Below are 21,309 nucleotides of genomic sequence, written 5' to 3'. Positions count from 1 at the left end.
GTGCTTAGCATTGTTTAACATTTACAATTATTTGTCTTGTTCCCAGAATAAATGCCACTGGCAAATGTACATTCGACGAGCTTGGAACTTCTTGAAATGATACATGAAGGCCAGTATTCACTGTGCGTAGCTACTACACCAGTGAGGTGTTTTCTAGTAAGCTTGCTATTTTATTTTATATTCATGGCAAGCTATTCCGATGCATGCAAGTAGGCATTGTAGCAGTTGCGAGTCTGTCCAGTTACATTGTTTTTCACTTTACGTCAATACAGCATAGACCGCAGAGTTAGCTGGTAAATAGTTCAGTGTATTGATACTGTCTCATTAAAGAAACACACTACTTCGCACATAGTGCTTAAATGTCTGCTTGCTCTTATGGCATTTGCTGGTTATTGCCCCCCCCCCCAATGTTGCTCATCAAATGCATTTGATTTCAACATGACCACACAGAACATTCTGATTGACACTAGTGTAATTTTAATAGTGATAATCAACCAGCCAAGGCTTAATTCTACAGCTCTCAAGAATTATTTCTAATACTTTGGGTTCCTTTCCATGTGTTCTGTTTCATCCTGTGTTTCATCAGCACAGTGGGCAGTCCTTTAAAATTATTCATTCTACTTGGCGCTGTTCAAGTAGAAAATGTTAACCAGCAAGTCCAAATTATAATGCTATCGGTAAGACTTCTATTACTGGGTGGATGAATTCAAAGTGCTATATGTAATTGTAAAAGTATTTTTGACAAAAATACCGGTGTCTAGAACAAGCACCATATGCACTGCAACTCTTATAGTGTTAAGTTGGGTAGGCAAGTACCTATGCTAAGTATACTTGTGCATATACTTTCTACATATTAGCTAGTGTTTTAGCTACATGAAAGAGCGTATGTTGTGACTGCTGAAGTCAAATTTATGATTGATGTGCCTGCCTGTTTTTGTTGTGCACTTACTGCTGTGGTGTCTTAAGCATTGTAGCCATGTGACAACTGAAGTATTGCAACAATGTGTAAGCTAGCTTGCACCTACTATTGCTACAGTATGCCAACAGATACCTATCACCATATTTGTGCATTTTCTGAGAACCAGCTGTGTTGGCTATGTGCAATTTGTAGTATCCTTATGAGTTTGCCGGTCAGTTCACGTAACTTTTGATGACATAATTTACAGAGAGGGAAGGGAAACAGTACAACATGAATGCTGTTAAAAAGGGACTTTTTATTTTGATGGAAGGATTCAAAATAACAATAAAACTGGATGTGTGCTTATATCTTGCGCAAGTCCTATCAGAGGCAAGGCAGAAGTTGTAATACAAAGGCAGTAAAATCACGATAAACAGTATTTGCATTAAAAAAGGTGGATAAGCACAGACTAATTTTGTTCGCTTGTCATCAAGAAAGGTTGCTTTTTCATGCATTGATAACGGGGCTGGCTTACACGTATCATTTATGTGGCATGGCTCACTGATTTCTCTTGGCACTCTTTCCCCGTTTGTGAAAACAGATGAACAATTTTAATCCGACCTGAAGCCCTATCATGACAATGCACGGCCATGTTGAGCGAGCATACTGGCCTTTCGAGTGAAATGTGATGATTTATTTGGCACGTATTTAGATAACAGCCAGTCTGTCCTGTATACATTTGACCACCTGTGAAAGGAATACAGCACACTGCCACGCACACTAGACAAATTTGGTGGTATCCTTAACCAAGCAAACCTCGCTTGCCTGCTCCCCTTTCTCAATTCACTTGTGGACTGTTGTGCATAGCAGCCCACAGGTGAAGTGAGAAAGGCACCCAGGCAAGCGAGGCTTGCTTAGTTAGAGATACCACCAAATTTGTCTTGTGTCCGTCAGTGCTAGTGTGGTCTATTCCTTTGATCATCTGTATATTTGGTCGAATGTACATGGGGCAGACTGGCCGGCTGGTGCCTCAACATGCATCCAGGAGAACACATTAATCATCACATTTCACTCGAAAGGCCAGTATGCTCGCTCGACATGGCCGTGCATTGTCATGATAGGGCTTGAGGCCGGATTAAGATTGTTCATCGGTTTTCACAAACGGGGAAAGAGTGCCAAGAGAAATCAGTGAGGCATGCCACATAAATGACACGTGTAAGCCAGCCCCGTTATCAATGCATGAAAAAGCACCCTTTCTTGATGACAAGGGAACGAAATTAGTCTGTGCTTATCCACCTTTTTTAACGCAAATACTGTTTATCGTGATTTTATGCCTTTGTATTACAACTTCCGCCTTCCCTCTGATAGGACTTGCGCAAGATATAAGCACACATCCAGTTTTATTGTTATTTTGAATCCTTCCATCAAAATAAAAAGTCCCTTTTTAACAGCATTCATGTTGTACTGTTTCCCTTCCCTCTCTGTAAATTATGTCATCAAAAGTTACGTGAACTGACCGGCAAACTCATGAGGATACTACAAATTGCACATAGCCAACACAGCTGGTTCTCAGAAAATGCAGAAACATGGTGATAGGTATCTGTTGGCATACTGTAGCAATAGTAGGTGCAAGCTAGCTTACACATTGTTGCAATACTTCAGTTGTCACATGGCTACAATGCTAAGACACCACAGCAGTAAGTGCACAACAAAAACAGGCAGGCACATCAATCATAAATTTGACTTCAGCAGTCACAACATACGCTCTTTCATGTAGCTAAAATACTAGCTAATGTGTAGAAAGCATATGTGCAAGTATAACTTGGCATAGATACTTGCCTACCCAACTTAACACTAAGAGTTGCAGTGCATATGGTGCTCGTTCTAGACACCGGTATTTTATGTCAAAAATACTTTTACAATTACATATAGCACTTTGTATTCATCCACCAAGTAATAGAAGTCTTACCGATAGCATTATAATTTGGACTTGCTGGTTAACATTTTCTACCTGAACAGCGCCAAGTAGAATGAATAATTTTAAAGGACTGCCCACTGTGCTGATGAAACACAGGATGAAACAGAACACATGGAAAGGAACCCAAAGTATTAGAAATAATTCTTGAGAGCTGTAGAATTAAGCCTTGGCTGGTTGATTATCACTATTAAAATTACACTAGTGTCAATCAGAATGTTCTGTGTGGTCATGTTGAAATCAAATGCATTTGATGAGCAACATTGGGGCGGGGGCAATAACCAGCAAATGCCATAAGAGCAAGCAGACATTTAAGCACTATGTGCGAAGTAGTGTGTTTCTTTAATGAGACAGTATCAATACACTGAACTATTTACCAGCTAACTCTGCAGTCTATGCTGTATTGACGTAAAGTGAAAAACAATGTAACTGGACAGACTCGCAACTGCTACAATGCCTGCTTGCATGCATCGGAATAGCTTGCCATGAATATAAAATAAAATAGCAAGCTTACTAGAAAACACCTCACTGGTGTAGTAGCTACGCACAGTGAATACTGGCCTTCATGTATCCTTTCAATAAGTTCCAAGCTCGTCAAATGTACATTTGCCAGTGGCATTTATTCTGGGAACAAGACAAATAATTGTAAATGTTAAACAATGCTAAGCACGCCGTGTGCTTAGACCTGTGACAAATTTGGCCCACTACACTTTGAATTCTTACATACGCAGATACTGCACGAGCGTGTAGCATAAACAGATGAAAATCGGAAATAAAAGCTACAGCATGAAAACAGTTTCAGAACAATGAAACCAAAATAAAAAGTAATGAACACACCATGTACTTAGCAAAAATGTAATGTTAATCGCAGCCAAGTGATTGTTGAAAGAAAAAATACTCATCACAACATGTTGGGTCTAGTTTTCTTATAGAACATGATAATGTGCGCAAAACAGCTATGAACACAAATAAGCAGCAAGTTGCATAAATATTTAGTCAATTTAGTAAGCTGAGTTGAGTAATATGTCGACTAACTTATCGACGAATGATACCGAGATCCTAATTGGAACACGTACACTTCATACATACCTGACTCGACCATCCAGATTACACGTTGCACCACGGCAGCCATAGCCAAGGAGTCCCCTCCGTTATGTGGTCACAGCCTCGCCACTATAAAATAAGTTGGGTTAACTTATAGCAGTAGCCCATTAAAGCTGTCACATGGTGAACACATTCGAGGAGCACCTAAAAATAGTCATGAAAACAATGTTTGCACTAGTGCAGGGTGGCAACAGTGTACATGATAATAGGGCCCCTTCATCTCAGTAAAATTTTCAACACACGCAGGAGCAGCACATCACAAACAAATGTTTCTTTACACAACAATTCATTTCTTTTTTCTTTCATAAGCAACTTTCCTGTCATGTTTAGTTGCGTATAAGTTATGTCAACAAACCTTGTCTTAAAAAGTAAGCTGTACTAGTAGCAAGCTGTGATTATTTTTCTCATAAACTGCTCGTAAACCGAAAACCTCATAAGCAGATTATTTACGACGTCGAAGCATTTATAAGCGAGGAAACGGGATTGCAGTAAGAATCGGTGAAGCACATGGGTCGCTATTATGCAACTTCAGCAGAAAAGCACAGGTGCACATGATGATCATGATTATTTCCGAACGTAATATTTATCATCGGAAGAAGACGCTTATCAAGATTTTCAATTTCGCATTGAGGCAATAAACTCCCATAACTGAATTCTGCCAACCGGCGCTCAGCAAGCATCAGCACAGGTATTACTGTTGTCGTGGGAGTACCATTTCCTACGTTCACGCATTCTGTGCACACATGGGGAGCACGCACAATACGCGTGTAGTTAGCAAGCACGATTACTTACCTTTCAAACGGTACGACGCGGTCTAAAAGCGCTCTCCAAGTTGCCGGTGCTGCATCGACGAAGTTAGTCCCAGCCAGCGCCTCCTCTATTTTTCTAAAAATAAAGGAGACGCTGTCGCAGCATACATGCCGCTGCGTAGTGGACGAGCTCAGGCACGCTAATAATTCGCATGCTTTCTTTGCGCCATGCACCCAACTTTCCACAACCATGACACAAAGGCAACGCACTACCCGGCACGAAAATCGTTGGTCCACATTTGCCTGGCGCGCCACGCATAAGGCGAGTTTGCAGCAAGACACAAGCTATCTTCTCGCCCTATTATTGAAGCTAACTACGTCACATTTCATTACCGCAAACACAAAAACACACGATCAAACGCTCGCACATCCAACAAGCACGTTGTAGACGGAGGAATGACAACGGCGCCACCTGCACACTAGTGAGGCTGTGGTGGCCTCCGTGATACATGATTAACTAGCCGTGTTGCGCCCAACTATGTTGCGAGACAAAACAGTTAATTCTGTAATGTATTTTCGAGGTCTTTAAACGTGCATTCAATGCACTGTACGAGCGTTTTTACTTTCTGCCCAAAAGCGGCCGTCACGTCCTCGAGCCCAGCGGTAGGGTGGCTAGCGTCGCAACGCCGTAGCCACGGGACTACGTTAAAACCCTGTAATTAAACCGTTCAAAATTCTGCTTCTTTATATTAAAAGGTCTGTGTGCATTGCCTGCACCTGTAATACCACCTAATACGTTTAGCTTTGTCTTACCAGCAATTGTTTAACTTGGCAGAAAACTGATCTGCATTCCGGCACAATTGGGGAGTCGCATTTTGTGACTATATAAGATCGTACGCAGGTACACAAAGCATGTAAAAAAATGTGGTTGATCCCTCTTATATAGGAATCGGTATAGAACACGAAAGTGAAACGTGTCTTCACAGAAGTAGTGTAATGTTTATTGCACATTGATATATAATGTCTATTGGTGTTTTGTCGCTAAAGCGCCCTTAGGCGTTGATGCACCCACGCTGACGCCTGGTGGCACGTCTCCTCCATCACGACTACCAACGTCGATGACCATGAGCAACCGTCGTGCATATGGAAGCTGCACTACGCTGCACACGCTAGCACAATGCGAAAGACGAAGCACGTAACTGACACACTAATACAACACGCAAGACAAAGCACGTAACTGAATCGTCACCGAGTCAAATCAGCGCGTACAGCGCGTCGTAATTGCAGCCTCCGCGATCAACTTCAGAAACATTTTCAGAGCTAATTGCGGAGGCCACGCTCCGCTGTGCTGAATAAGTAAGTAAGTAAGTAAGTAAGTGTGTGGTCCTGATCCCTTTTGACGTAGGGCAGGCGTTTGTCAAACGCCTGCCACTGTACGGTGAACGCCACCTAGGTGGCGTTGGTAGTGCTTCTTGATGCCAGCGTCCCTTCGAATGCTGGCATCGAGGCGTCGTAGTTCTGAGACCACCGAAGCGTTCACTGTCGGTGCGCGTTAGTGTCATAATGCAGTACTTCTCTTTTCTGCTCGTAGGCGGCGGCACCGCCCCGAGCAAGAGCGCGGGTACACGGAGGAGTGTTAGATATATAAGGCGCGTCTGTGTAGCTCTCTGCAAATGCGTTTGTGGCGCAATGGGTTAAACGCTCGGCGATCTAACGTCGCGGACCGAGAGGTCGTGGGTTCGATTTCCAAATTTTGCATGTTTGTGGAACTTTTTCTTCTGGTTTCTTTCTTTGTATTATGTTCTATGACGTATTTCCGTGACGGAAATACGTCAGTGAAGTCTTGGTGGACCCCGGCATAAAACACTTTCGTGTTAAAAAAAAAAAAGGGTGAAGCGTGTCGTTATATGCGAATGTATGCGAGTTGGTTCTGTCAGTGCTCTATGAATTGTTGTGCCAATGAATCTGTTTGACTACGTGTGTGTAAGCTGTCTATGTATGCTTGTTAATGTAACCATGTGTATTATATAAACCGGACAGTGTGACTACGTGCGTGTGTTGTTGATTGTCAAGTGCTCTATGAATTGTATGCGTACATTTGAATACTACTGTAGGTGAATGACCAGTGTGTAAGCTCTATTAATTAAGTGTAAATTATAATGACTGAGAATAAATAGAATGTTATATAAGAAATGTGTGTCATAATATTATAATAATACGTTCACACATGTTTCGCGTGTGGGATAAATCTTTTTGTACATACAATTTTTTTAAATCTTTTATTACATGTAGCCTCCGAGACATTGCTCAGTGCGTGCGAATCTCGAAGCCTTGTATTGGCGCCCCTAGTAGCTTCAATCCTAGTTGTTAAGCCTATAGTCGTGTTGCTGGCTTCACTTGCCTGGAGTCGGCCATGTTGGTTTTGGAAAGGGAGTAACAGTTGCTCCCAGCCATGAGGGAGGAAAGTTCCTCCATTTAAAGACGAACATAGGGGACATCGCCGTTCCTCCTTTAAAGGAGCAAGGGTCACTCCTTTCTTTGTTTAGAGTGTGCGTGTTGCACAGCGCAGCTTGCAACACCGACACCGCGTTCCAATACCGACACCGCGTTCCAGGAGACCGGCTCCGTGAATGCGTCGCTCTCTCTCTCTCTCTCTCGCTCTCATAGCACGCAAAACCTCTACACCGCGCAGAGCACGAGCGTACAAACCCGCCAACTTTGGACGAGTACGACGACGCTCGAACGCAATCGTATGGTTCGCATAAATACATGTTCTGGCAGCAATTCATTCGGGCGCACAAAGCAAACAACTGCTGCCACACATCGTTGCTACGGAGGTCGGTGCTATGGTTCGTAAATGTATGCGGCTGTTGTTAAACCCTAAGCTCTCGTATCCAGTAAGGGCACCGAGCTTTGGCTCTTCAAGACTGTTTATTCTTCTAGAGAAGAAACGCTTTTGGCCTGGTCGTGAGATGCGTAGGACAGATAAGCTGTGGTCTATTATAATTACAGTACGGGTGCCACGGGAAGGAAGGCGCAGTTGAGGACGGCAGGGAAGTAGGCGGTATGATGAAATTATTCAAATTTGCACGCATACGATGGTGTCAGATGGCGCAAGACAGTAGTGATTTGAGACCTTGGTTCTGCACATGACCTACTGGAACTCCAGACCTGCACATATATCCGGCTTCTATGGGAGCCGCTTGCGCCCACTCTTGTTCAACCGATGGCCATAGGTGGCGCATTTATAACCTGTTCGTCTGCTACTTGGCGGGCGGCTGGGCGGAGTTCGAATATGTGCGCCTTCTCTTCTGTGGCTTAGTGGCATATGTGATAATTTCTCGCGAAGACAACAGCTAGTATGTCAAAATTGTTTATATGTACTCATTGTGGTGCTATGTAATAACGTGTAAAATAGTACACGAATTCTTTCTAGGTTTGCCATTATGCAGAAATTTCTCGCCACTCGGCACAAGCAAAAAAAAATTGATCGAGTGATTGTTTACGTGTTTGTTCGGCCCGTCAAATATGCATCGCAAAGCTTGTGTGAAACTGTGAATACTGATGCTAGATTCCTTGCTTTGTTCTGACTTGCATGATGGCACACAGCAGTATACCACAATACATGTGATCGTTTACGTTATCCCATCTGTAATTTACTCAAGCAAGCTGCATGCAGCCAAGGTTACATGCCTTCTACAGCGTGTGCAGATTCAAGCAGTCTGTGTGTGGTCTGCGTATACATATCGTCTGCGTGATTCTTTTAACTTTCCTAGTTCACATCAATATATAAAGTTCCTTATTATTGTACTTCATTATTACTCCATTGCACTATATTCTATTCTATGAATCTTCTGGTAATCAGGTTTTTTCCCCTACTGCGAAGGCAACGGGAGCAAATGTTATCGTCTGCCAGCTGTACTCGTTGTTTTCCGTTCTTGCACCGCTCTTCCTACTCTATTTCGTGATTGAAATGAGAAGCAATCATTCGTAAATTTAGTTTTCTTTTTTTATTTCCGTGAATATATGCATTTACAAACAATGTAAACGCTTTGCGGCTGCCGAAATAGCGGCACGAGCGCTGGAACAGATCGCAGAAGCAGACGACAGCGATCAGGTTATAGCTAGCGACACCCTGTTCGGACGTTCTATCCCTAGCGGCAAAAGGGGTGAACTAGACCAGGCGTGCTGGAGCAGGGAGATCTGTGCAGGTCTGGAGTTCAGTAGGTTGTGGTTCTGCAGTGGACCTAAAATAGACTGATAACAGCACTCTTTCAGCCTGAGGACTTGGATATCAAGGAGCACACATATAGCTCGCGATGCCTTACTGCGCGAACTATCTCTGTTAGCAACACGTAGTGAAGGATTGATAAGAAATGCCGCAGATCCAACGTGCCCTGTTGGAATCTATATATGCGATGAAAGTTACGCGGCAATGTTCACGCGCACCTTGTCATCTGACTCAAGGAGGCCCTGAACGATGAGCTCTGCAATGTAATGCACCTTTGAACGCAACCAGCGTTATAGGGGCTGAAAGAGAAAAGCTGGTTTTCTGCGCCATTTGTTTCAAGTACCCGACCTCCCTTTGAAGGTGCAGATGCGACTGCCCACGCGGTTGCCAGGCGGTGCAATCCATGCGCACCGTGAAAGGCCCGTTAGATTCGCCTGCACCACTGAGAACCCGTTCAGTGCAGTTCACGGGATGTCCAGCACTTTTGCAGCTCGATTTACGTGGGGCAGGCACAGCGCGACATTCTAAACCAAGGTGCAGACTCGCTGCACGCGTTATGTCTTATCCGACTAATGTACACGGAGTGCCTAAGTTTGAGAGGTCCTGAACTGTGGTATGACCGGCTTCTGTGGCGTAACTACACCCGCGCTTGCGTAGACACGGCATGACGCATATAAGAGGGGTTTTAACGGCGCTTGCGCATGTGTGTTGTGTCATCTGTTGCGCTGCTGCGCTGCTGCTTCGCACGTGTACGTCTATAATTAGTGCGAGCCATCGCTCCTAGACGGCGCCGCCGTCCCGCAGACGAGTGCGAGCTGTTCGACGAGACAGCAGCAGCAGGCGGTAGCCACGGTCAGCAATAAAGGCAAAGGGCGATTGGCAAAGAAAGGTTAGTAACTAATCCCGGTTAGCTACCCTGCTCTGGTGGCGAGAGGAATGAGAGGAGAAAGAAAAATGAGGGGATAGGCTATAGTTTATGCATGATGTGGACAGAATAACTAGAATGTGCAGCCTCGTCGCAAATACGGTAATCCAGTCCGGTAAAATTTGAAAACCCAAGCTGTGCTCTTTAAACTCACTGATTATGTGCTCACTATGGTCACCGAACCTTACTCTCAGAAAATGGTCTTCTATTTAACTAGGGCACTGGTTTGGGCGACTTGGTAACACAAGCGCTACCATAAGCGCTTGTGTGACTTGACAACAACATGCGCTAGCGCTTGCGAAGTATCCTGTATACGTTTCTAGTTTTCGCGCAAAAGCCTGCATCATAGTGTTTTATTTACCTGTTTGAGACCTAGTAACAGGTAACCTTCTAAGGCACAGAAATAAGTTTGTAAGTGGCGTTCTTGTTTTTGGCTAGTAATATCAGCGATATCAACGAAATAAATAAAATTAACTGAACATACCACATTGTTCTGACTTCACCGAATACGCACGTGTTCTTGGCTTGTGCAACTTAGAGTCATACAGAGACAATAGCACACTAGGAGAACAAGCTCACAATTTCTTCCATGAGAAATTACGTCAAGTGCTGCAAAAATCTCCCAAAAATGTTAGGTTTCTCACTCAACAGCTAAACATCATTGTTCAAGGCAACATGGCCAAGAAACTGCGAAACATAAGTGTTCTCAACACTCCTTCCTTTTACACTCGTTAGTGTTCGGCTTTGAAGAAAATCTATCTCATTGAGCTGCCCCATCACACGTGTGAATTATTTTATGATACAGCTTGGTCATTGTGCTAGGTTCCTCTAGTGCTTTTTCTTTCTCGTGTTCTGATACTTCTGCAACTAACGAAATCAGGCAATAACTAATATGCCCAGAAACACGGCTCGGAGATCAAGCACCTCCTGATGGTGTCATTCCGCAAGGTTTCCCTGTCACTGATCGTCACCCCTTTTGAAATTACCGCAGGGCATCGCTCTCAATACAGCATATTCTGAAGAAAAAAAAACGAACTAACGACGAAGCAAAGAAACACTCCTGTTATTCTGCCTAACATAAACACAGCAAGACATGAAGCCAAGTTATACCGTTTCCGAATAAAGATATCTCAAGAACACTAATTATGTCTATTATTGTTTACGGCCACTAGACGAGCGTCCTCTATGCTACAGTGCTACCAGAAATACTTGAGTGCTGCATGAGAAATAACGCGTTCGTGCTTACTCCCCGAACGTATAGGGTAAGTATTGTTCAGTCCTAGAGGAACAGCGAACATTCTTACGAACACGCAAGAAGAGGCACGTTCGATACACTTCGAATACTCAAATTAGTGCGCCCGTCAATGTTTGTTCGAGCGTGAGCCCCGAAGACAAATACGCAGCGTCTTCACCGCCGCTCTTATCAATCTCACAAGGCACCGCCAGGGAGCAGTGTACACAAAACGGAGCATATCGATGATGCGTTCGAGGCTGCTGATATACTGCCGGCTCCACGCGAGCATGCGTCGTCGCTACCGAGGTCGTGTTGACACGCTCGGGGAAGTTCTGTTTGGAATCGTATTTTTCGTCAATGGATAAGTAGGGCTTCATTAACACCCTCTCGTGTACGGAACAGACTGCATGCGTTGGGAGCTCATCTATGGCGCCTTTGTGCTTGGCATGACTGCTTGGCGTGATGGAGAGCGTGCTTCTCATCCCACATAACCCGACAAGTCCCGGACAACTTGGAAGGCTTTACGAGGTAAATTTCGGCAGGAAAGAAAAAAATAAAGCCTAAACACGCACTGTTCGACCTGTTTAGAGAAAGCACGTGCAAGCGCTCTGTGTGCTTGCGTTTGCGGAGCGCTCTCCGCTGAAGAGGGTTTAACTTAGGAAAGTATGAGGAAGGGGAGGGGACGTTCTAATGGTGGTTGCCAAACTGTGTGGATCAATTTAAGGAATCTTCCCTATAGGATAATGCTTCTTACGTAATTAAAACTTTAAATGAAGCGCCGTACGTGACATCAGTGACAGCGCACGAATACTGAACCATTACCCTTTCTACTTGGCTTCTATGCGATCAGCTGTTGGAAATGCAACTGAGTTTTCGCTGACGCACTATGCTGCACTCAAACTGGGTTGAATCATGTGGATTTAAGACGTGTTACCAATTTCGCGGACCGCTGCTGCAACTGTCCGCACGTGTTACCGGCACTTCGAGATGTACGGCTTTCCTTGAGGATACAGACATTTTCTCATTCGCCGGCGTTGTGTCGCTAACCTTTAAAGAAAAGGCTTCAACCCCGCAATGTCAGCAAGAGTGTGTCACGCACCCCGTGATTGATGTGCCAACGCCGGGCCAAATTCCTAAGCCGACTTATGAGCTTCCGAAAATCACCCCACGAAAGCAAGGACAATTAATAGGGGCCCCCCCCTGGTGCGCCAGCGAACGCCGGTTGTGGTCCAAAGACCGAGTCAGACCCTAGAGTTGTCAAAACACAACAAAACATATTCTTCAAATAAGGCAGTTAGATACGCACTTACACACTTCGGCTAGACACATCACAATACAATTATGATGGGTATTAACAAAGGAAAATAATTAACGACAAGCACTAAGAGCCCAACACGTACAGGACAGAATGAATAGGAACACAAAGTGTCCACTCGTATTCACCCGTGCTGGTGTTGAGCCGAATCACCTTGGTATAGCTCGCGGTTAATCTCGAAGAAGAGACTTCTTCCGGAAATACAGACGCTCGAGGAACTCGTCGGTTAGCTTGCCAAAGAATCCCCTTCTTTCGCAGACGGTCAGTCTTCACGTCATATCTCTTCACCGGCGTGGTCTGATCCCCCTTCTGATTCCCGTACGGCGATTTTATTGTTCGATAGGGGAACAGCGCAAAAAACACAAGAAGACAAGAAAGGAGCTTTCATTGCCTTCGACGGCGCATGTAGAACCTACTGACAGAGTCGTGCTCCCATATCATGAACAACGCCTGGGAATCTTCTAGACATTTCTCGTGTTTTCGACCGCGGCCGTCAGAGCGTCGTCGAGGAGGGTGGTGACTCATCCGTAGGCGCAAGCCGGGTTGTCGTCCTCAGTCTCTGTCTCTGCCTCGCCGGGTGACAGGGTGTTTCGGCGCACGCGCTCTCTTTCTCTCGTTATCGTAACCTTCGCCCATCTTGTCGAAGCTTCTAGTCTCCGTTGATCGTGTCGGCTGTCTGTGGCGTATGCGCTCTCTCCATCTCTCGAAGCTGACGCGGGGCCGTCTTGTTTCGTTGCTGGCTTGATGCGCGGCGCGCGTTAGATTATGCTCTCTTTTGGGACAGGGTGAGTACCACCCGCCGGGGTAGCTCAGTTAGCTAAGGCGTTGCGCTGCTGAGCAAGAGGTCACGGGATTGAATCCCGGCCACGGTGGCCGTATTTCGATGGAGGCGAATTGCAAAAACGCCCTGTTCGGGCGTTGTAGTGCACGTTAAAAAACGCCAGGTGGTCAAAATTAACCCGGAGCCTTCCACTACAGCGTGCCTCATAATCAGAACTGGTTTTGGCACATACAACCTCACAAAGAAGAAGAGTGAGTACAACTCATTAAACAATGATAAAGGAAGTAGCGCCACTTCCTGTCTTAGTAATTTTCGCGGCTAGTATCTACACATATTACCCCAACTGGCACGGGAACTTCAGCCCACTCTATCGCCAACGTGTCGATAAGTGAATGGCCACGCACTTGCTTATATACACAACACTACACCGATAGCTCAAGAATGGCGGAAGCTGAATGTTTCGTGACGGTTCACAATAGTAAGCGAGTTAGTAGTAATAATACATCTTTGCTACAATGTATTACCAAGGTAAATATACCTGGTAACGAAGCTTCCATAGAAGCCCATACGTTCAAAACATGGCGGTTCATCGGCGGTTCATGGGGCTTAGTGCCAACTGTGTGAGGAGGGAACACTCACGCTCAAAAAAAAATAATGTGACGTAATATCCATTAATAACAGAAGTGACGTCATTTTGTTCTCAAAGGCGCGAAATTTGTTTTCGGGGGCCTGTCGTTAGAGCTGTATATTCAAATGCCCCGTCATTCGACGATGGGCGTTTCGAGCTTTCAGCGCAGAAAGCGATGCAGGAAAAGTTCAGCCGTACGGGTGTTGAAATCGCATCGCTGCACAGAACATTCCTTCTTTGGAGACCGACGAACGCTTTGGGCGTAGAGTTCTCGTCCGTTCGTTCAACGCCAAGACCGTCGGCCAGTGCTGTCCCATGAAAATAACTAAAGTATGCTATTATCTGGCGGTCGTATCTCACTACTTTTGACTGAACAGGTTAAGAAACAAAAAGTCACAGGCCTGCGCGGCACACGCAGCACAGTCACAGCGTAAGCTGGTGGAGCGGCTCAAGGGTAGAACCAATTTCGGCACTACGCACACCAGGGTCTTCGCGAGTAAGTCTCTTCGCCTCGTTTTGACGAGAGCTATCTGAACTGTCCGCCCGCTGTCGATGGCTAGCTGCGCACGATGCGTTTGCGTGCACGTTAACTAGATGGCACCGCCATACTAGCGGACACTATGAATCGTGTTTTTTTTTTCTTTTTTTGAGCGCCTCGTTTGAATGGCATCTCGTAGTCTGCGCCTTAACTATATGGCACCAGCATACTGGCGGAGGCTCGGATCGTCTGCGTCTGCGTTTATAGGTGCTTTTTATTTCGCTATCATAAGCGCCTGCGTGGATCAGTGGTAAAGTATCCGACTCGCGCGCAGTGGTCCTCGGTTCGATCCCGGCGGAGACCGGGTACTTTTTTCGCATTTCCCGCCATAGCAGTTAAGCGGTGGGGGCGGCGGCGGCGGCATCATCGCGACCCGAAACCACTATTGGAATGAGCCCATAACAGCTTACGCTGTAATAAGTCTACCCACGTCACCAAGTTCAGATAAACGTCGAGAAGCAAAAAAAAGAAGCACATTTGAGGGGGCCAATTGTAGAACTTTACGAGCGCACCTTTCTGCACACTTCAAGAGCTGCATTGCATTCGTTGATAATGATCAAGTAAAATAAAGTTGTTGTTCTCTCGCCATGCGTATATAAAATTGATTAGTATTTCATTTTCATTGAATGAATCTAACTGTGTCTCGCTTTAATTAAAAAACGCTTTTTTTTATTCCCAATGTTTATTCCCTCCAAACATAGTCGCACTTCAATCGCTGCTTCCATAACTACCCTTGCTGATGTCGGTGACAATTCGTTGTGAACCGCTGTTCGCCCAAAGCATCGCGACCTATTTGGATCAACCTTAATATTACAATGTACAAATGAGCTACCTTTCAAGCTTTGTGCGCAGCAAGAACAAATATATCGGAACTGAGCACACGTGCGAGCGATCAGGCAGAAAATAAACTGTGAGATCATGACCGCCCGGGGAAGTTCACTCTTTAATGAATCTGAAACGGGACAAGCCGCTGCTTAAAAGTACTTGCTGAATAAAGAACGAAAAGCTAAACACCCTGATACGACTTCAATTCATAAGCGGAAAGTTTGGATAGCTCGGAATACATACTCGTATTTTGCCCCGATTTTAGAACGAGCACCATATACGCTGCTCGCGCCATTTGGACATAGCTAAATCAGCTCCGAAAGCGCTTTTGCATGTACTCTGAAGCTGTGACCAAAGCTTAGTGTCGTCCACCTAGTCACAGTCTCCGATATCTCACGAAACAGAGATTTGCTAAGCCCCAGCGGTGTCACACACATCCATTGTAAGTGCGGGGGCAACGGAAGTAGCTGAGGCAAGCAATGGACGCGTCGCCACGTGATCAAACGTGGCAGCGCCCATGGGTTTGCCGCGAAAACGGTCAATACGGTATCGGTGGACACGCTCGCGGCGTGTAATAATAATGACGTCATCGACTACTGGGGGAAGGCACACGCTACCATGGCGCCATTTCGTAGTCGGTCGCCGCCGTGGAGCACGTCTTGAGCGTCGCTCCGCTTTCCTTCTCACCCTTTCGTCATACTCTCCTCCTCCGGATTCCTCGTCGCTGTCGCCATCTTTCACCCTCCGCTGCGCTCCACATTCGCTCTGTTTTGCTGCGATAGCAATTATATGGACACTCCAAGCGAATTCTTGCCGTCGTCGCCGCCGTGAGGTTCCTTTTGTATATTTAGGTACATGTATGCTATGTGCCACGCCATGCTATATTGCATGCCGTATATGTGGGTCATATTGCCACACCATTCTATCACTAAAGTAGCTCATACCAGCTCTTACATAATTCTTCTGTGTTGTGATTCTCCTGGCAGCATGTTTTTGTGTAGTTACAAATAAAACGGAGACATATTCGTATATGTATGATACTTGCTGCATCTGTGCATGCGATGAAAAGTGGGCCGATCCTGGCGATTGGGCAGAAAGGGTCCAAGCTCATTGGCACATCCCAGGGACAAAAATGAAAGAAGGAAAGAGAAGGAGAAAGACCGAGAGAAAGTGAGAAAGAGAGAAAGAAATAGCAAATCATCACGAACGTCAGAGAAAAAGAGAAATAGAGAGGGAGATAAAGAAAGATAGAGAAAGAAAGATAGAGAGAGAAAGAAAGGAAGAAAATTACCACGAAGGTCAGACAAACAAAGAAAGAGAGAGAAAGGAAGAGATATAGAAAGAGAAAGAAATAAAGAGAGAAAGAGAGAAGGACAGAGAAAGAGAGGAAGAAAGAGAGAGAAAGACAGAAAATCACCCCGAAGGTCAGAGAAACAAAGAAAGAGAGGAAGAGAGAACGAAATCAAGAGAGCGAGATTGGGAGATAAAGAGAGACAGAAAGAAAGATAGCGAGAGACAGAAAGAGAGAGAGAAAGAAAGAAAACCATGAAGGACAGATACACAGACGACAAGCTTCGCTTACCCCCATTTTCTCGACGGGAGAAGGGTGGTGATTTTTTTCTTTTTTTTTACAGAGAAGTTGTTACAACCTCGCTCTAATGATCAGTTCGTCGTCCGTAGCTTCGCGGAGCTCGAGGATAGAGAGCTGAGGGAGAGTGAAAGCAGAGAATAAAAATAGCATGGTGCAGCATAGCGGAGGTGAGGTGGAGAGGAGGAGTGAGGCAGGTGGTAGTGGGTTCGCGCTGAACACGCCCGGTGTCGATAATGTTGATGATTTAAATGGCATCCCGTTTGAAACGGGGCGGCAACAAACAGTCACCTAGCCTGCTTGATTTATTCTGGTATACTATACATGTTCGTTATCTAGCATTTTTGTATACCTTTAATTAATATTTTCTGTTTAAAAAAATGACCGTGTACCTCTACTTTTGATTTTAAGATATCTGGGACGGTATTCTGTAAGAGTTTACCGAGTGGACTGTCCATTTCGACTGTCGCTGATTGGCTGCTGCTTGACGTGCAGGAAGGAGACTGGCTGGTACCTTCCTGCACATCAAGCAGCAGCCATTCAGCGACAGCCGAAATAGACAGTCCACTATGTAGACTCTTACAGAATACCGGTCCAGGTCGTATCAATTTTTTCGCTGCCTTTTTTCACGAGTACTCTAATCGTCTCTTGCTTATCTCTACGGCTGATCTGTTGACGTTTCCCTCCACTTGAAGCCCAAGCGCTTCTGGAAGTTGTATGTTACCTACGGTTCTAGCTAGGTCAATCCTGTCGCATTTCATTAGGATGTGCTGAGTGGTCTTTGGATCTTTACTGCAGCGTACACATGTCTCATCTAGTGCCGAATATTTTCTCCGGTATGTTTTGGTCCTTAGGCAACTGGCTCGAGCCTCAAATAGCAAGGCACTGCCCTTTGTGTTATCGTGCAGATTTTCCCTTCCAATTTCATTCTTCTCATTTTTGTAAATCTCCTTGGTCCTGTTTGTTTCCATTCTTTGCATCCAATGCACTGTCTCTATCTCTCTCACTTTCTTTCTAATGACTCCTGGTTGTCTATTTACAGTTTCGATTATGCTGTAATTGGTTGCCAACTTCCCTGACCTCTTCCTCCATTTTGTGTCCACGCTTTTCATGTACAACAGATACTTGTGCACTTTAGTCACCCATTTATTTTCATACATATTCCTGAGCCTTTCTTCAAAACTAATTTTGCTCTGTGCTTCTCTGACTTCAAAAGACGCCCAACCCATGTCACCATGCACTGCCTCATTTGTCGTATTACCGTGTGCTCCCAAAGCCAACCGGCCTACTGATCTTTGGTTAACTTCCAAACCCGACAAGATATCCGATTTGAAGCATAGAATGGCATTTGAGAACCTTAACGCTGGCACCATTACTCCTTTCCAGATTCCACGCACCACCTCATACTTATTGTGGCCCCACAGTGCTCTGTGTTTTATTATTGCTGCATTCCGCTTCCCCTTTATTTTCAGATTATCTTGGTGGTTGCTTGAGTAATTCTTTCCGTCGTTTATGTGTACGCCGAGGTACTTAGATTGCTTCACTATGGGTATTACTTGCTGTTGAATTGACACCATGAAGTTACTCGTATCTTCATTAAAGATCATAATTCCTGATTTCTCTGTACTAAACTTAAGGCCTAGATTTATCTTTGCGTTGCCACATATATTCGCACGTATCTGTAAATCTGTTTTATTGTCCGCTAGTATAGCCCAATGTCGTCTGCGTACATGATTCCAGGGAACTTCTGTTGCACTATTTGTCCATTACGCATGTAGGATAAATCAAAACCTAATTCGCTGTTTTCCAGTCGTCTTTCTACAACTTTAACGTAAAGCGTGAACAACAATGGAGACAGAGGACATCCTTGCTTCAATCCTTGGTGAATTCCCACCATTACATTACCTTTTCGACCTTCCCATACAACTTGTACTTGGTTGTCTCTATGTATCTCCCTCAGCAGCTCCATGAAATCGTCATCTATGCCTTCGTGCTTAAGAATATCCCATAACAATTCCCTGTCTACGTTGTCATAAGCGCCTTTAATATCTAGAAATGCTATCGATAAAGGTCTGTTCTGAGCTACTGAAATCTCTATGCACTGAGTTAGTACAAACATATTATCCTATAAGCGTCTGCCGGGCCAGAACCGATTCTGCAGTTCCCCCAATACATTGTTTTCTCCACCCTCTTCGACAGTTCTAATTTTATGGCTTGCATTGCCATCCTTTATTTCGCCGACGTTACTGTAACTGGCCTGTACGAGCTTGTCTTAACCCGCCGGGGTTGCTCAGTCAGCTAAGGCGTTGCGCTGCTGAGCACAAGGTCGCGGGATCGAATCCTGGCCGCGGCGGCCGCATTTTTATGGAGGCGAAATGCAAAAACGTCCGTGTGCTTGCGTTGTAGTGCACGTTAAAGAACCCCAGGTGGTCAAAATTAATCCGGAGCCCTCCACTACGGCGTGCGTCATAATCAAAACTGGTTTTGGCACGTAAAACCCCAGAAAGAAGAAGACGAGCTTGTCTTATCCTTATCTCCTTTGCCTTTGTAGATGAGGTTCATCGTGCTTTCACGCCATCCAACGAAAACTTTCTTTGTTCTAATCACTTGCTCTAGGACATTAGTCAGCAGTGCCTTGCTCCTTGGACCGAGGTTTTTGATTAGCTGTATTGGGATTTCATCGGGTCCTGCTGCCGTGTTATGAGGAACATTTTCTGCTGCCTTTTCCAATAAAAGCTTTCTATGCTAACTTTTGATCTCTCAAGCCTCTCTGTTGATGTTGGATCTGTAGTCTGAACTACGCTTTTTCTCGTGCCGAAGTTATCCCTAATAACGTCTGTGATTATCGTCTCCTTCGTAGATGTTATCGTCTTCATCCCTTATCGCCGTTTGCGCGTTTGTAGTTGAAGCTCCGAGAGCTTTTATATGGTTCCGGAATCTTTTTGGGGCGCCTTTGTCTCTTTTGTGAATGTTATGCACCCAACGTTCACTTGCGCATTTCATTATCTCTTGCACGAGCTCACTCGCCACCCTTTTCTTTTCTCGATATGTGTTCCAATAAGGAGCACCACTTTTTCGTGGAATCCCAACTTTTTGGCTTCTCGATGAGCCCTAGATGCCTCTTTACGCTCTTATATAGCTTGCTTTATTTTCTTGTTCCACCACTTACGTTGTTTCTCTTTCCAATCCAACAATTGTTTTGCCGTATCTGCCTTATTTCACGCTGCATAACGCCCACCAGTTCCTTATATTCCGAGAGTGCTGTAGAAAAAGCCTCAAATTTCTTCTCCGTGTTTTTTACGATCTCTGTTATTTGCTATTCATTCTTTTTAAAAAATTCTGGGGCTACTGGTTCGTGTTCTGCGTTGGTTTCTCTCCCAAACTTTAATGCTAAACGTCTATGATCGCTATCTAGGCTATTTTTTCCATTTTCGTCTATTATCATTTGGTCTAATTACCATTTCTGAGACAAGGGCATAGTCTATACATGACTGCCTGTTTCCGCATTGCCACGTTACCTGTCCATGAAACTTATTTTCTCTGTTAACTACTATAAGATACTGTTCATCACACAGATCTAGCACTAGAGAGCCGTTGTAATCAGTATATCCGTCTAAATCGTCCATGTGCGCGTTCATATCTCCCACAAATATCACCTGGCCCGATTTACGGAACTCATTAATATCGCTTTTAATGCAATCAATCAATTCCTTATTTTTTTCTGCTATCACTGCCTGTCAATAGGTAAGCTACTCCCAGCCACGTCTTTTTGCCTTGCCATATGCCGCTAATCCATAAGTGCTCTTTGCATGTCTCGTTTACGCTTTGCCACTTCAGACCTCGCCTACGCCTCTGCCTTTCCTTGACACTGTCATTCTGTTGCACCCTTCCCATACAATATTGTCAATAACAGGCGGCTGCACCAAATCTCGTAGATGCGATTCGGTCAAGGCGTACACGCTAATCGCTTCATCATCGGCTGTGCCCGTGACGGCAGCCGATGCCTCTGGGGGCGGCTCTGCAAGTTTAGACCAGAAATCTGGACACTTGTCGCTTCCGAAAGACAGAAGCGAGAGATTGCTAATCTTAGCATTCTCAATCTGCGCTGGCATGTCAAAACATTTATGCGTGGCTCTGCTGCCGCAAACACCAGAGACCAGTGGAGATGGGGGAAGCCCAGCAAAAGTTAGACTAAGTGTGTTGTGTGCCAATACATTACTAGGCTTTCCCAGGCTCCGCTGGTCTCTGGCGTTTGCTATAGCAGAGCCACGCATAATTTTTTTTTCATTCTTTACGAAACCAAATCGCATAGGTTTCAACGCGTCTGGTTCTTCATTTTCATTCATTTCATCCGATTTTAACAGCGAAGCTGTTTAAGCCAGCCGTAATTTGTGGTGCGTAGCCATGGTAGCCATGGCAAACCAAAGAAGGAGGAGGAGGAGGAGACCGCGTATGCGCACGCGGTCTCGTCCTCGCCAGCTCCATGCCTTCCCGACCCCTGCCTCTCTTCTCTCCGCG

The sequence above is a fragment of the Dermacentor silvarum genome, chromosome 4 (genome assembly GCF_013339745.2).
Source record: "Dermacentor silvarum isolate Dsil-2018 chromosome 4, BIME_Dsil_1.4, whole genome shotgun sequence".
Classification (NCBI taxonomy): domain Eukaryota; kingdom Metazoa; phylum Arthropoda; class Arachnida; order Ixodida; family Ixodidae; genus Dermacentor; species Dermacentor silvarum.
This window is presented reverse-complemented; position numbering follows the sequence as displayed.